This window comes from Peromyscus maniculatus, chromosome 9 (assembly GCF_049852395.1).
Source record: "Peromyscus maniculatus bairdii isolate BWxNUB_F1_BW_parent chromosome 9, HU_Pman_BW_mat_3.1, whole genome shotgun sequence".
NCBI classification, from domain to species: Eukaryota; Metazoa; Chordata; class Mammalia; order Rodentia; family Cricetidae; genus Peromyscus; species Peromyscus maniculatus.
This window is the reverse complement of record NC_134860.1, coordinates 50,967,511-50,984,493: the sequence shown is the minus strand read 5'-3', so window position 1 is coordinate 50,984,493 and position 16,983 is coordinate 50,967,511. Positions and strand designations below refer to the sequence as shown.

At 40.2% G+C, this 16,983-nt stretch overlaps 1 long non-coding RNA gene across 1 annotated transcript in view; it reads left to right on the top strand.

Moving 5' to 3' along the window:
• The window catches only part of LOC143267376 (uncharacterized), a 42,528-nt gene extending 31,838 nt beyond the window's left edge, over window positions 1-10,690 (top strand). The window contains exons 3-4 of the long non-coding RNA XR_013042386.1: window positions 7,840-7,925; window positions 10,290-10,690. This is a non-coding gene — a long non-coding RNA (uncharacterized LOC143267376). The remainder of the gene's footprint in view (window positions 1-7,839; window positions 7,926-10,289) is intronic.
• Window positions 10,691-16,983: the final 6,293 nt, after the last annotated feature.

Genomic DNA, 16,983 nt, shown 5'->3' with positions numbered 1-16,983 from the left:
CAAATTGATTGAACCAGAAGAGAAAATTCCTTCGACACATAGTAATCAAAACACCAAACACACAGAACAAGAAAAGAATATTAAAATCTGCAAAGGATAAAGGTCAAGTAACATATAAAGGAAACCAAGTAGAATTATACCCTATCCATGATTCCTACTGTAGAAGCTGTCACTTCTAATGTCACTACTTCCAGACATGCTCACATAAATCTTACTGACAATTAGCAATTGTTTATTATCTGAGAAGCTCAGATAATCAATATATGTAGCAGATGTACCTGCAATGGGATGAAGCTGAATGAATCACAAGTTGTCAGTGAATTTGTGAGCTCAAGAAAGTAAATGTTTTAGTCACTCCAGTCACTGTTATATCCACTCAGCTGCTGATTCAACATGAAAATACAATGAACAGACAAACTGTGAATGAGTGAGCATGGCTGCTTTCCAGTTCCTCACAGAGACAAATGGCAGGCAAGAGTTTTTCAACTGTGGAATAGAATCTGTCAGCCCTTGAGAAACAGCAGTTGTATGGATCGTATTTAATTATTGTTTAATGAATTAGTCCCCTAGTATGTGACATTTAGGAGGGTCCCACTTTTACTTTTGAAAGCGATGTTTTAATGAGAAGTTATACATATATATTACATTACAGATGTGTAAATATTTTGTTAGAATTAATTGCTGCAAATATTATTGTGATATAAATTGCAAATCTATTTCTCTAGTTTGTCATTTATCTTTTGGCTCTGATTATTTATGTGTGAAATATTTGTTTTATATTGCATAATTGAATGCATTATTTTTTTAAATTAGCAAGACATTGTAGAAATGATGTCATGATTTAATCATAATATTTGTCTTCTTGCCTTTCTACAACTTAATCTATCAGATCTTCAAATTTAATTCTTTTATCAACCTCATATTGAGCAGATGAGCTGGAAATGTTTGTATCATACTCTCTAAACAAAAGATGGAAACAGTTGCTCTAAACTTTCAATTTTGAGAAATGATCCAAATAATTCTGGAATGTGTAAGAGAGGTTTATATTTATTTACATTAGCACAAGCATTTGATAAATAAAGTGTACATTTTGGTCATGATGGCTGACGTTTCTGAACATTTAAGCTTCTCCAAGTCAGTGTCATGTCAATCTGAATTTAGCCATGAATTTCTGCTGTGGTAATTTTGGGTTTCCTCACAACTTCTCTGTCATTGGTGGAGATCTGATAAAGACACAGCTGTGCAAAGCCTCCTGCAGAGTCTGCCTGTGGCAGGGCTTTAGCTGCACACACAGTTGCAGTTTGGGGCCAGCCTGCAGGCTTGCTGGGAGCACTGTGTATCAGCAGCACAGAGATAGGTGCCTGAGTCCTCCAGCTGGGCATCTCTGATGTGCAGGGTGCTGTAGCGCTCCTTGGAGTCGAATGTTGACTTGAACCTCCCATTCTCCTTTGTTCCTGGAGTCAGGTAAAAAAGATTGATGAGGCTGCCCCTGGGATTCTGTCGGAACCACTGCATATATGTCACGGTGATAGAAAAATTGCATCTCAGGGCAGAACTGGTTCCCTCATGGAGACTCAGGGCTGGAGGACTCTGCTCCACCTCAACTCCTCTCACCCCTGTTGGGAAACAAAAGCAAACCAGAATCAGTGAGAGGTCTTCACCCACACCTAATTTCCCAGGAGACACCATGAGGATGACAGCACAGGAGCTTTGGGTTAGCTCATCCCCTCCACCACTGACATTTCTGGAGAATCCCTAAAGTAGCTTAGGTGAGCACAACTCACAGCAAATCTGCACCCACAGAATCCCCAGCACAGCTCCCAAGTTCCTCTCCATGGCCCCTTTCCAATTACTGTGGTGTCTTCTCTCCACCTCTGAGGGATGGTGTCAATTCTTGTGGCCAGACACACTTGTGCTTACACACACAAGTTTCTTTCCAAGTTGCTGAAGGTTCTCTTTCATCTGAACAAGAAACTCCACCCACCTTCACCTCACTACTCTCCATAATAACGGCTCCACAGCTATGATGAACAATATGCAGACCCCAGAACACTATATTTCTAAGGTAATATTTCATAAAAGGGGAGTTTGGGGGGAAATGTGTGAGGAGGGGAATTCATAAATACAGAATACCGGTGTGAACACTGATGGCTCCAGTGGGTTAGAAGAACCTTGCAGAATCCTAGCAAGATTTGTTTGCCTTTTTTTTTTTAAAGGATTTCATACAATATATTCTAATCATGGTCTCCCATCTCCAACCTCCTCCTAGAATAACCCCAAATCCACAAGTGTTAGTAGAATGAAGATCATCTCAGAAGTGTCAGATTTACAAGCACATCCAGAAGATGGAAGCAGTTAGAGTCATATTGAAGCTGGGTCTGAGGGAGGCACATAAAAAATAAAGACAGGTACTTCCTGCTGGCGTTCAGCTTGCTGTAGTGGTCTACAGAGCCCAGCATGTGTGAAATTTAGGGGCACCCTGTTGCTTGGAGCACTGCAGCTCTCGTGTCAGTGGTGGAAAGCAGCAGGATTCTCTGCTTCTCTATGTTGATAGAATCCAGTTCTCTAAGTTGGAAAACATCAGAAACACACGAGAGTTATAAATATCATAAAGAATACTGATAAATCAGCCAGGTGATGACTCAGTGTTTAAAATTCCTTGACACACAACAGGAAGTCCTGAGTTCAGATTTACAGAACTCATGTGAGACTGGACATGGCAGCATGTGTTCATAATCCTATTTCTTTTAGAGCAGCTGTTCTCATCCTGTTACTTGTGACCTCTTCAAGGTTCCAATGACCCTTTTACAGGGGTCTCCTAAGACCATCGGAAGTATCAGATATTTACACTGCAAATTATAAAAGTACAAAAATTACAGTTATGAAGTGGCAATGAAAAATAATTATGTGGTTGATGGTCACCACAACACCAGGAACTCTATTAAAGGTCCATAGCATCAGGAAGATTGAGAACTACTGTTCTAGAGCAAGATTTGATCCAATTTGTTCTGACCATACACTCCTTGGATTTGGGCCTATCCACTCAAATGTGGTTGACCGATGAACAACCAATTCTATAATGAAAACTGAGCTGGGTGTGCTCACACCTACTTTTAATCCCAGCCCTCAGGAGGCAGAGGCAGGTGGATCTCTATAAGTTCTAGGCCAGACATGACTGCACAATGAAGGCCTGTCTCAGAAATGAAGAAAGGAAGGAATGAAAGAAGGAAGGAAGGAATGAAAGAAAGAAGAGAGAGAGAGAGAGAAAGAAAGAAAGAAGGAAGGAAGGAAGGAAGGAAGGAAGGAAGGAAGGAAGGAAGGAAGGAAAGAAGGAAGGAAGGAAGGAAGAGAAAATTGACCACCCCTTTCCCCCAGAAGCTATAGTCCAGAAAATAAAATCTCAGAATCGTCCTTTAGTTTTGATAAGTTGTTTTACCATGTACACAATCATTAGTGGACAGTATTTTTCTCTTTTATCTCCTTAGACATCACATCTTGCCAATTTCAGGCTGATACAGTTTCAGATGAGAAATTATTGATCTTGCTAAAGAAACCTTGTTGGCCACTCTTTGGAGCAGTTTTCTAGACGCGGTCTTTTCTAGCAATGAGATTCCACAGATGCTCAGTGCTGGTTTCATTGGCATTGTCCTCTCGGTTCATACTGAGCTTTTTGGATATGTGCCTTTTTGTCTTCCATCAAGTTTGGAGAGATTTGTGGTCAAGGTTTCTTCAACTATTCCTCCTTGCCTCCAGTCTTTTCTTCTAGAATATTAATATTGATGTCTCTATTTGAGAAAAATGTTCTCTGGGTCTCTTAAATTCTGTTCATTTTCTTCTTGTGTTTTTTTTTTCTTCCTTATCAGACCGAGTCATGTCAATTGACCTTCAGTTTTCAGAACTGTTTATCTTGTATGATAAAACATGTTCTTAAATCCTTCTAGTGTATTTTTAAGTAATTTTCTCCACAAAGAGATTTCTTTCCCTTGGTAGAGTCCTGGGTTACATGATATACAGGCAGGCCCTTTAGGTCATTCCTTCAGGGAGGCACCTGTCAGGCCAAAGCAATCCATCACTGTTCTTTGATAACAAGGTCCACTTTGTTTCTACCAATACCAAAACACTGCACACGTCTCATGCTACTATTTAAGGACAGTCTGAGCCAAGGAGATGACGGAGGGTGTATGGGGAGAGACAGCTACGTTAAAGGCTATTTGTGGAGTATGATAGAGACCCAATACAGTAGAAATTTCCTAAAATATATAGATATATGAAGGTAATCTAGGGAGAAATTGCCAAACGGGGGGAATTACAATTGGCCATCTCTTGTCATCAGGTGAAGCTTTCAGTACTGTGATAGGTTACATCTATGTTCATCAAGGCTCAGTTCACAATAGCTAGAAAATGGAATCAAAATGGATGTTCCTCAACTACTGTATGGATAAGAAAAATAAGGGATAGGTAGGCAGGTAGGTAGATAGATAGATAGATAGATAGATAGATAGATAGATAGATAGATAGATAAATAGACAGATAGATATAGACAGATAGTAGATGATAGGTGATAGAGAGTTTGAATAAATTTACTCCACTTGGAGGTATAATGGTCTCCCCAAGAGTCACAAACTATCTAACAAAGCCGCAGTGCTAAGCATGGGAAACTTTTCTTTGTGATGTTGGTCAGAGAAGTCAAAGAGATTCAAAAATTAACATGCTTTATTGCCATTGTCACTGATTGCCTCCCAGAACCTGAAGGTAAGAGCCTATTGTTTAAGACAGCACACACTTGAGATTCAAGATTTGGGAGAATCAAGTTGGAGCCAGTCCTTGAAATCTCTTCTCTAAGAATTACCTCTCGTAATATCCAAAGGAGCTATTCATGCTTCCGAAGGACAAAAGCAATCAAGAGTCCTACTTATGTATACTGTGTATGAATCACAAAAAACAACTAGCTTTATACAATGTATATCTTGGTAGCTACCAACATCTGTCTAGATGGACTTAAAGCCCATTCCATAGAAAGAAATCCACACCTAATATTGTAAACTTAGCTCATTTACCCATGGCCAGTGAGGCCATGAACCCTAAAAGGGAACATACTAATGTCACTTCCCTAAACCAGTATAGTTTCTAACAAAATTCTAAATATTGATCATTATACACACAGATAAGCTCTTACCCTTCATCAAAGTAGCTTCATTTTGCAGCAAACAAAAGAGACCATTACAGATGTCTAAAACTGGTCAAAGTGCAGAGCTCAACTGACCATAGAGTGTTCAACTATGACTGATATGTTTGCAATCCAACCCCTACACTCAAGGCTCAAGGAACATTGAGAAAGGAGAGGATAAAAGACTTAAAGAGCCAGAGGACCAGCACATCTGCTGTGAGACTGTGTCTTCTGGATATGGCAGGGAAGCTATAACCAAGAAATCTCAAAAAATGTGATTAAACTAAACAAGACCTGCAAAATGACAGTGCCAACTGACATGTCAGCATAGATATGGGAAATCTCATAAGGTCCCATTCCTGGATGAAGAGATGCAGACAATTAATGACTGCTGAGAAGGGGAGAATCAGCTTTCTCCAGGGGTAAGACTTCTATAGGTTATCCAATCACAAGAGATCACCCTAAACTCATACACATAGGAGCAACACTAAATGAACTCAGCAAGATGTGTGTGTGTGTGTGTGTGTGTGTGTGTGTGTGTGTGTGTGTGTGTGTGTGTGTGTGTGTGTGTAACAGCAATTAAAGAAGAGGACAAGAGTTTGAGATGGAGTAAGGAAAATGTGGGAGGAGATGAAGAGGGAGGGTGAAGTAGAAATTATGTAAGTATGGTACACCTGTATGAAATTCTCAAAAATGTTTAAATTAGAAATAATGATTTCTCTTTGTAAAAGGTTAACATATGAAAAAAAGGAAGACTGGATGCCTTTCCACACCTGGAACTCATCTAAGGAACTTGGATTGTGCAAAAATGCTCAAGCAAAGTGCATGATAGAGATGGGGGTTCAATGGATCTTGTGAAGAGCTGTACACAGTGTGGTCAGATGTTTTTGGACTCTCTCCTCAGCTCATTAGTACATCTATTCTTAGGAGTGTTTTTCCTTCTTAATTAGCTATTTCTGTTTCCATTTTTAAGCATGTATTTCTGGTGCAATCCTTTTCCATGGGACAAAAGAGTGTGGTACTGGCTGACCTCTGCATACAGATCTGTGGCTGAACTTATTTCCTTGACATTCTGAGCTTTCTCACTATTTCTCTGACCTCTGTGCTGAACTGAAAAGGCTAACATTTTCTCCATCACCTCACATCATGGCGGCTGCCAGAATATTCTATTTTCCTATACTGTTGTTTGTCTCTCAAAATCTATTAAAATTGTTCTCAAGCTTTCTTTTCAGGCTGTTTTAAAATTGTCTTTCTAATGAGACTAATAAGCCAAAAAGGGAAATTCAGTTTCCTAGTACAGTGTTAAAAAGACTGTTCTGTCACCTCTGCCTCCTTGAAGCCTCCAGGAGCAGGTTTTGGTACTGGCTGCAAGTATCTGTGGAGCATGGTGCTCCCACCACACAGATGTAGGAGGCAGTGTCCTCAAGCTGGGAGGCTGTGATGTGCAGGGTGCTGTGCTGAGCATTTGTATTCACAGTTGCTAAGTATCTTCCATTTGACTTTTTGTTCTCTGTATAAGCCATGACTGCCAGGGACACAAGACCTCTGCCTGTGTCTTGTCGGTACCACCTTAAGTTGTTAGCAGGGCTCACAGTGTAATTGCAATGAAGGATGCAATTCTCTCCCTCCAGGACAGTCAGGGACCGGGGACTCTGTTCCACTTGGGTCTTGCCAGCAACCCCTATTCAGAAAACAGTGTGAAATTCCAGAAATCAATCATCCACACTTTGTACTTTTAGTTCATTTGTATCCTTCTTTACTCTCCACATGAATCTCAGGTGGTCTAGGAATAGGCCTATTTTGGTCCTTCCATGTATCCCAAGAAATTACATCTTTTCCCCAAATCCTAAGAAAATGTTTTTTGACTTCCTGAGGCCCCCCTAAATCCTCCTCTAACTCACACTGGAAATACAGCCATAAAACCACACAGCAGGCACTCAGGTGCTTCTCCATTGTTGTTCTGCAGAAGTCTGCCCCCAAAGCTGCTGCCTATTTCACCAGCGGTTTCTGATGAAATAGAAACAGTAACATAAAGGAAGGCTCAGGAAGTACAGCCAGCCAATCAGAGACCTGATACACACCTCTGCTCCTGGAGACAGGACCAATGCCAGCACTGCCATCTTGGGGTCAGAGCTGAATTTGCTCAAGACCTCTGGGTAAACTTTTTGCAGTTCCTTTTCACTGCTGGCAATGTGATTCAGGGTGTAATTCTTGTGTATGCATAGAAACACAGTGGAGAGCCAATTAGATTCAATTTCAGGGCCTCAGTTTAATTCTAGCTCTACAAAGGACATTACACAGGACAGGAAATGTTTACTTTCCTCACTGAAAGCAGATGCCTAATGATTTTTCAAGGTTTGAATAGAAATGATTCATGGCAGAGGCTAGTGGTAATGACTAACCTGAGCTTAGTCTGAACCTAAAATGGAAATTCCTTTAGAATGTGAGTTTTCCCTGTTCTATTTGCTACTGTGTCACCAGTTTAAAAAAAAAATGAATTTTGTCAAGAAACAGATACATTAAAATTCTGTTTTAAAAATAAATATTTTTATTAATTCTTTGACAATTTCATGTCTGCATATAATGTATTTTTGAGTGAATGTTAAATTCTGCTCTTATAGTCATGATAGAACTTTGAACCAGCCGTTATTAGTTCAACAATACTTTTCCAGCCTACTGTAAGGATCAGCAGTACTGTGCTCCTGAATTACACACCATTGGAGGAAAAGTTGTGGTCCCACACAGGTACTGAAAAGTGGTAAGTGTTGAAGGTCTTGAAGATTCCTTTCTTTTTTTTTTTTTTTTTTTTTGGTTTTTTGAGACAGGGTTTCCCTGTGTAGCTTTTTGCCTTTTCTGGAACTCTCTTTGGAGACCAGGCTGGCCTCGAACTCACAGAGATCCGCCTACCTCTGCCTCCCGAGTGCTGGGATTAAAGGCGTGCGCCACCACCGCCCGGCCGAAGATTCCTTTCTTAATGCTTCTCATTTCTCAGTGAAATTGAAGCCAATGAAAATGTGAAAGTTGTTTGGATAAGTGAAGGTTTCCTGTACATCTGAGATCTGATGCATAGAGATGGAGAAAGCAAAGGAATGGAAACATAGCTTGCCTGAGAAATCAAAAGGAAACCAGAGAGTCCACTCATACAGGACAAAACATGTTCCTAATAGAGAATTATGAGAGGTAAAGACAGTTTGATCACTGGTTTTATGACAGTGTGGCCATCCAACAGTACCCAGATCTAACACTAATCTAAATTTCACTGAAATAGGTGGATCTCATGTGATTATTTAAAGGGTTTAAGAGTAAAATGATAGTCAGGTACACTGACTCTTATCTATGTCAACACTTGGGAGGCAGAGGCAGGGCGATTTCTGTGAGTTTGAGGTCAGCTAGGTCTACAAAGAGTTCCAGGACAGTCAGGACTACATAGAAAGACTCCATTTAAAATAAAAATTAAAAGAAAGAAAGAAAGGATGGATGGGAGCAAGAAAGCAAGCAAGTAAGAGGGAAGGAAGGAAGAAAGGAAGGAAGAAAGGAAGGAAGGAAGGAAGGAAGGAAGGAAGGAAGGAAGGAAGGAAGGAAGGAAGGAAGGAAGGGAGAATGAGGTTCTCCTAAAATAGAAGAAATTCTGTCTGATTTACCAGGAAAGTGACCTGTCTCCTGCACAATGAGTGTCCCTCCCTTCAGCTCTTCATGTTGCCATTTGCACCTGAGTTCCTGCTCTTTCTCCTTCTCCTTAAGAATTCCACAGGGCTTTATAAGGGAAGAATTGCAGCTTTCTGTAACCTTTCCTACCAGACTCTGTTAGGTCACATTTTGCAAATGTCTCTTTCTCTGGCACATTTGATTATCTAAAGATAGACAAGATTTTAAATGTGGCTCAGTGGCAGACCACTTGCTTGACAATGCTTTGGTTTGATCCCCCCTGCAGGACAATATCTTAACATCCGGCTCCAGAGACCGCTTCATTATTCTAATGGTTTGTGAAGTTAAGTGGCCTGGCATGAGAACATTTACATTTTTTCACCAACAGAGATTGTGAGTCCACACAGCACAGGGTGTGCTGAAGCCAGAGGGATTCAGAGGCAGGTGCTCAGCAGCCAGACCGCCTGTTGCCTCTCAGTTTGTGCTCAGCTCCCCCTGCAGTTTGTGACACTGTGTCACCCAGAGCACAGTAGTACACAGCCGAGTCTGACTCTTGGACGGAGGCTTTCTGCAAGTGGAAGGAGGTGGATCCTTTATCATGTGTAGCTTCAAACCCTCGGCTGCTTCCCTTTGCTCCAGCTGTAAGGACTTTCAGGAGGAGCTATAGTGTTTCTCCAGGATATTGAACATACCAGAAAAGAGTAGGGGACCCTATGGTTGTGATTGAATACGTGCAATTTATTGTCAGGAACCCGCCTTCTGAGATGGTCACTTGGCCTCCTGTTTGAGTCACGGAGTTTCCATGGGTCCTTCCTAGAGTGCAAGGAGAGGAAAGAGAGAGAGTGTGAATTCTGTGTCACCCTGAGGATAATGCTCTTAGATAACTTACAGCTAAAGACTTTGCTATTTACATCACTGTTTACTTACCAAGTATGAGGAGTATCGCAGTCATGAAGCCTGGAGAAGAGTTCATCTTTAATGTCATCTAGAAAATGATCTTGATGCCTAGCATGAAGAAATGTAAACTCAGAGAAAGGATGAGTCTGCTTAGATAAAAATCATGCAGGAAATGAGCCTGTGTTAGGAAACTGCACCCCCTGGGGGACAGGAACTGAACTGAGGATGGATGTTACCCTGTGCCTCCTCCCTGATCTTAATAATAAGGTATATGTCAGTCTTTAAGATCTTGTACATGTACAGACAGGTATCATCTTATCTATGTCAGAATGGCCAAGATCAATAAAATTAGTGATGTAACATGCTGGTGAGGATATGGGGGAAGGGAAACATTTATTCATTATTGATGGTAGTACAGACTTATATAGCCACCATGGAAATCAGTGTTGTAATTCCTTGGGAAACTGGGAATAGATCTACCCCAAGATTCAGCTTTAACACTCTTGGACATATACCCAAAAGACTCTACATCTTATAATAGAGGCACTTGCTCATCCATGTTCTTTGCTGCCCTATTCAGATACACATGAATTGGAAACATCCTAGATGTCTATCAACTGATGAATGGATGATGACAGTGTAGTACATTTACACAATGGAATACTATTCAACTGTTAAAATACCAAAATTATGAAATTTGAAGGTAATTTGATTGTCTAAAAAAATCAACTTGGGTGAGATAACTTGGATCCAAAAAGACAAATATTGCATGTTTCTCTTTTATGTGAACATTGGCTTTTAAGGTTTTGATAGGCATGCTATAATCCAAATAATCACAAAAGTCAGGTACTAGATAGGGGACTAGGAGGTAGTAGGATGTCACCCAAGAAATAAGAAATAGAATATAGTGTTATGGAGAGACAAAGGGAAAAATAGAATAGGAGGATTAAATAAGGAAAGGATGCAAGAGAAAGGAAAAAGAGGAACAACTAACACTAAAGAATATTTCAAAAACCATATGAGAACCTACCATTGCAGAAGTATCCTACAATGAAGTGTGCAGTAACACAAAATGGAAAAAGCTATTGCCTGCAGGAGGTGAGTTGATTTTAAAGGTATGCATGAAATTCCTGGGGGGTGGGGGACATAGGTATTGTGTCTTTAGATTTTTTACACATACCCCTGCTTTCTCATTTCATTATTAAGAAAGTCAAAAGTAAGAAACTACAGAGTAATGCATAAGATAAATCACTTGGTATTAGGATCTTCAGACAAATTTGTTCGTGTTCTGTATCAAAATATTCATGTGTGCATGTGTATGTGAATGATCTCCTGTCTGTATGGGTGCAAGTGTGTGGAAGCATTGATAAGTACAAATGTATGTAAGTAGGTGCATGTGTATATGTACGTGAAGAAACCAGAAGAAAATGTTGTATGTTGTTCCTCAGGTATGACAAGCTTGCTTGTGTGTATGTGCATATGTGTACACATGTATGCCCATGAATGTGGAGGCCAGAAGTCAACTTTGGTTGTCATTATTAGGAGCTGTCCACCTTGTTTCTTGGGGACAAGCTCTCTCACTGACACCTAGAACTCATGCTTAGGCTATGCTGGCTGAGTAGTGGGCTCTAGGGATCTGTCTATCCTCACCTCCACAGCACAGCCACCATGCCCAGCTGTTTATGTGTGTGCTGAAAATCATACTCAGGTGCTCATGGCTCCATGTCATCTACATATTTCCTTTTTTAGCCAAGCATCAGCTAGAAAATTATTTATTCTTTTTCCTTTCTTTTGGTTTTTCGAGACAGGGTTTCTCTGCGTAGCTTTGTGCCTTTCCTGGAGCTCATTTGGTAGCCCAGGCTGGCTTCGAACTCACAGAGATCTGCCTGCCTCTGCCTCCCGAGTGCTGGGATTAAAGGCATGCACCACCACCGCCCGGCTTCTTTTTCCTTTTTATCTTGACAGTTGTCATCCTTCTAGGCTGCAAGCACAGAAGCATAAAATCTTATACAATTCTCCCAAATACAGAGAGAAGGAACTAAAATTACATACTGGATCCAGTGAGCTCTAACATCCACTGCAATTCTTGCCTGTATTTTCATCAGGGCATTGCTATGTTAGAATAAAAGAATTTATCTTTGATGTTCTAGTAGTAAAAAGACATAAAACACGGTGAAAGCAATGTATAGTAATAAACGATGCTGAGGGAATCATACCACAAATTCTGAAGCAGATTTGAAGAATCTGAGATGACAAAGAAACAAGATAGGACTTTTATAACTATGAAGAATTCTTTGGAAAAAAAATCAATGATCTCCAATTCTTTTTCTCCTATTTTATTTTTAGTGACCACTAGAACTGACATAATTATTCCATATTTCTCAGATGCCATTGGTATATTGACTAACAATGCACCAAATTCTTTTCTAAATAGAAATACTTAAATATTATGACCAATTATGATCAGTACACTTAGCACCAAAAGAATTTATAGGAAAATCAGTATGAAGGACTCTGTAGTGAAGGCAAGCCTCAGGCCAAAGCCTGAAGAGTATACTTTCACATTCTGTGTAGATAACACATTAAATGACAAATGAAAGTCCAGCTTCTGGTATTTCCCTGCAGACACAGTCAGCCACTTAGGGTAGTTGCACTCTAAGCAATGTCCACTCCGGAAATGATTCTCAGAGATAACAACACAGTCTCCTCCATTGTATGGAACTGTGATTGTGCATTAGATAATTTTCAAAATAAACGAAGAGCTTCTGAGGCAAAGAAAGACAGTAGATACTGTAACTGGAGCTGAGTTGTGCAAAGGCAGCTGGGACTGCCCAACTTTCCTTATCTGTTCATCACTAAAGTTGAAAGAGACCCTTCAAAGCCCCAAGAAGAGACCTTGAGTCTGAGCATTCCACTGCCGTGGGTGTTTATGTTCAGCTCCCCCTGCAGCCCCAGACACTGTGCACCCAGAGCACAGAAGTACACAGCCGAATCGCTCAGGTGCACAGAGGCTCTCTTCAGGTGGAACGAAGAGTCCTGCTTGACAAACTCAGCCTCAAAGCCGCTCAAGCCGCGAACCAGGGTGTCTCCAGAATAATACCCAAGGAGCCGCTGCAGCCCCTGCTATGGGGACTGGACATACCAGTGCAGGTAAGGCGCCACCCTGGAAGAATAGTTGCATCTCAGCTGTAAAGAGGCTTCTTCAGTGACAGTGACTTGAGCATCAGGCTGAGTCACTGACTGTGCTCTGGAGTCTCCTGGAAAGGAATCTTAGGTCAGTCACTACAGCGTGGATTTCATTGCAGGCAGTCAGAATCCCAGGATACAGAGACTGTGAGGAAGCTATACTCACTCAGGAGGAAGTGTACCCCCAGCACAGGGAGGAGCACCAGGAGCATGGCTGAACCCTGGGAAGGCTGCAGCTCTGTTGTGGGAGAACTCTCTGGAAAAGGACAGGAGGGAAAGTGGCTGAAGAAAGCAAGAGCTTGAAAATAGGCATGAGGAAGGGTCTACTGGAGAAGTGTCCTACTCAGCTGAAAGCGGTGAAGCTGCTAACACGTGCCTGGAGGGGTTTGAATTTCTGATTCTCGTCACATGCCTTTGCTGAAAACTCGGCCAGCTGCAGGAAGGATGAGATGTGAGCAGGTGATGAAGATCTTCAATGGAAGTAAGAACTCTGGTAAGTGCAGCAGCGTCCTCTGGAGTCCAAATGAGGAACCAAATGTCCCAAGGGTCCACAGCCTGTCACCTGTTCTGTCTCTGTTTCACAGATAAAGTAAAACTTTCACAAAGCACATTGCTCCTTTTCCTAATCTATGATGACGTACTAGGTCTGGCATCCGATGGAAGTGAAATGGATTGTTAATATTCATTATGAAACCAGTTTATGAAATGCACCCCAGACTTCAGATGCAATTGTCTTAGGCTGAGTTTGAATGGCCACTACAGCTCTGGTGGTGATGTGTGATGGTACAGATATCGCCCTTGGTGGATGCTCTGCAGCACAGAGACCACAGGAAAATACATGAAGTAAGGGTGCCTCTGCTGTCCATGACATCTGAAACTCTAGATGGGAAGGTTTTACTGCTAGAGTTAGAGCATGGCTGGTGAAATTACTGTCCCCCAGGAGAGAACCTGAGATGAAAAACTTGTAGCTTTGTCTGAGTCAATGGAATGCATTGACTAAGTCATAATATGCATTTTCTTTGATAATATTTTGGAAATACTAACAAGCCTTTACCTAAATTAACCTAAAAAGTCATAATACAAAGATTAGTAAAAGTAGGGATAAAAGGGGGGATATCACAACAGACAAAAAGGAATTCAGAGAATCAGAAGAGTATGTTACAAACATTTATATTCCACTAAACTAGAAAATCTGAAGAAAACAGGTGAATTTCTAGATGCATATAACTTCCCAATGGTAAATCAAGAGGAAGTAAAAACATTGAAACAGATGCATTACAATCAACTCAATTACTGGAAGCAGTAATTAAAAATCCCAGAACTATCAGGGAAGAGTGGCATATGCCTTTAATTGCAGAATTTGGGAAGCAGGGGCAGGTGGATATATGGGAGTTTGAGGCCAGCCTGGTCTACACAGTGCATACCACGACAGCCTGGTCTACACAGTGAGTACCAGGACAGCCAGTGCTACATAATAAACCCTCTTTTAAAAAATAAAAAGAAGGAAAAAGAAAATAAAAGAAGATTAAATAAACAAAAGTCCTCCAACTAGGAAAAGTCAAAGGCCAGGCTAATTCAGCAGAGAGTTCTCCCAGACATTCAAACAAATAACACCAATATTCCTCAAATTATTCCATAAATCATAAGAGACGCAACTTTTAAAAATTCATTTTATGAATCCAGTATTATACTGATACCCAAACCAGAAAAAAAACTAACAGAACGAGAAAGGTATAGACCAATTTTCATAATGCATAAATACAAAAAAATCTCAATATATCACTTGCAAACTGAACTCAAGAACACTTCAAAAAGATTGCATCAACTGTGTCAAGTAGGATTCTTCCTAATAAACTTAGATACATTTCTTACACCCTGAACAAAATTCACTTTGAAATGTATCAACAGCCTCAGCATAAGACTTGATGTCCTGAACTGTTAGAAGAGAAAGTAGGAAAATTGCTTCAACTTTAAGGCACAAGAAAAGCAATTCTGCACAGGACTCTAGTAGAATAAGCACTAAGAACAACAATCAACAAACAGGAGTTTGAAGACTAAAAAAGCAAAGAACACCATTACTTGAGAGAAGAAGCAGCCTAGAAGAAACATCCTTACCAGGTACACAGGACAGAAAACAGGTGAATATAAAGAACTAAACAGCAATAAAAAAGAAAACCTGATTTAAAAAATTGGAGACTTTAAATATGCAAAGTGTTTTTCAAAAGAAAACACAAATTTGAATTTTTTTTCTTTTTGTTCTTTTTTTTTGAGAAAGGGTTTCTCTGTGTAGCTTTGGAGCCTGTCATGGAACTCACTCTGTAGACTTGGTTGTCCTAAAACTAACAGAGCTCCACCTGCTTCTGCTTCTTGGGTGCTGGGATTAAAGACACGTGCCACCACCACCCTGCAAGAAAATTTTTGAATGATCAATATCCTTACCCATCAGGGAAAATTAAAATTAAATAGTTCAGCATATAAATAATTAATATTAAAATTATTTTAAGGGCTCATCTTATTCCAGTTAGAATGGCCGGAGAAAAGGACAACATAAGAGAAAAATGACCACTAATGCTGACATGGGTGTGGAGACAGGGGGGATACCTGCTCACTGTTGGTGGTAGTGTAAACTAGTGTAGCTACTAAGTTCCCTCAGATGGCCTTAATTTTAACTGTCCCTCCATCTATTTCTTCAATTGCCCCCCTTTCCCTCTCATTCCGCATTTGACCATCCTATTCCAGACTCCTTCCTCATCCATCTGTAACAATCTATTCTATTCCTCCTTGATGGAGATCCATCCCTCCCCACTAGTCCCTTACTCTATACCTAACATGTGGTTATACAGATTGTAGCTTACTTATTCTTTGACTCAACAGCTAACATCTATATAAATGAAAACCTACCATATTTGTCTTTCTGGGTCTGGGTTGTCTCACTCAGTAAAATTTTTCTAGCTCTCTCCATTTACCTGTGAATTTCTTGATTTCCATTCTCTTTTAAAACTGCTGAGTAATAACCCATTGTGTAAATGTACCACATTTTCTTTATACATTCATCTGTTGAAGAACACCTAGGGTGTCTCCAATTTCTGCCTATTAGACATAGAGAAGCAATGAAAATGGTTGAACAAGGAATTGCCGCACTGATTTCCACAGGGGATGTACAAGTTTGCATTCCCACCAGAAATGGATGAGTGTTTCCCTTACATCCCCACCAACAAGAGCTGCCATTTGTTTTATAAATCTTATCTACTCTGACACTTGTAATGTGAACTCTCAAAATAGTTTTGATTTGAATTGCCTTGATGATTAAAAATATTGAATATTTTAAGTGTTTCCCAGACATTTGAATTTCCTTTATTGAAACTTCTCTATTTAGATCAGTACCTCATTTTTAATTGGCTTAATTGCTTTCCTGATGTGCAGTGTTTTTAGTTCTTTATATATTTTGGATATTAGCCCTCTATTGGATATGAGTCTGGTAACATTCTTTTCCAATTTTGTAGGCTGACATTTGAAATAAAACACCATTAGTGGCAGATTAGATAATGTTCTATGGATGAACCCACAAAGTTGGCAGACACATTGGAATTAACAGAACTTATTAAGTTGTTTAGTAACAGATCCCTCTATAATAATACATTCTTTACATCAATAATTAAGTAAATATACTTCAAAATATTTTTACTTATTCCTTGAGAATTTCATAGAATGCATTTTAGTCATATTTATCCCCAGCTCCTCCGATTTATTCTCCCCATATTTGCCCACACATCTCTGATGCCCAACTTTGTGTCTTCTTCATGATATTACTTTTTATAAGGCCAGGAGAAGACTCTTAAAGAATACTGACTCTCTCTGCCAGAAGCCATTATTCATCCATAGGTCATCAATTCAGAGGAGGGCCTCATGAACCCTTCCCACTCCATGCTTGTATATTGACCAGCTTGATATTGTACAAGTGATCACAGCTGCCATGAGTCATGAGTGGAGTGTTCCTGTCATGACCAGAAGACATTGTTTGCTCTAATCCTCCCTGACTTTTAGCTCTTACAATTTTTATGCCCCATTTTCCATGATGGGCTTTGAGT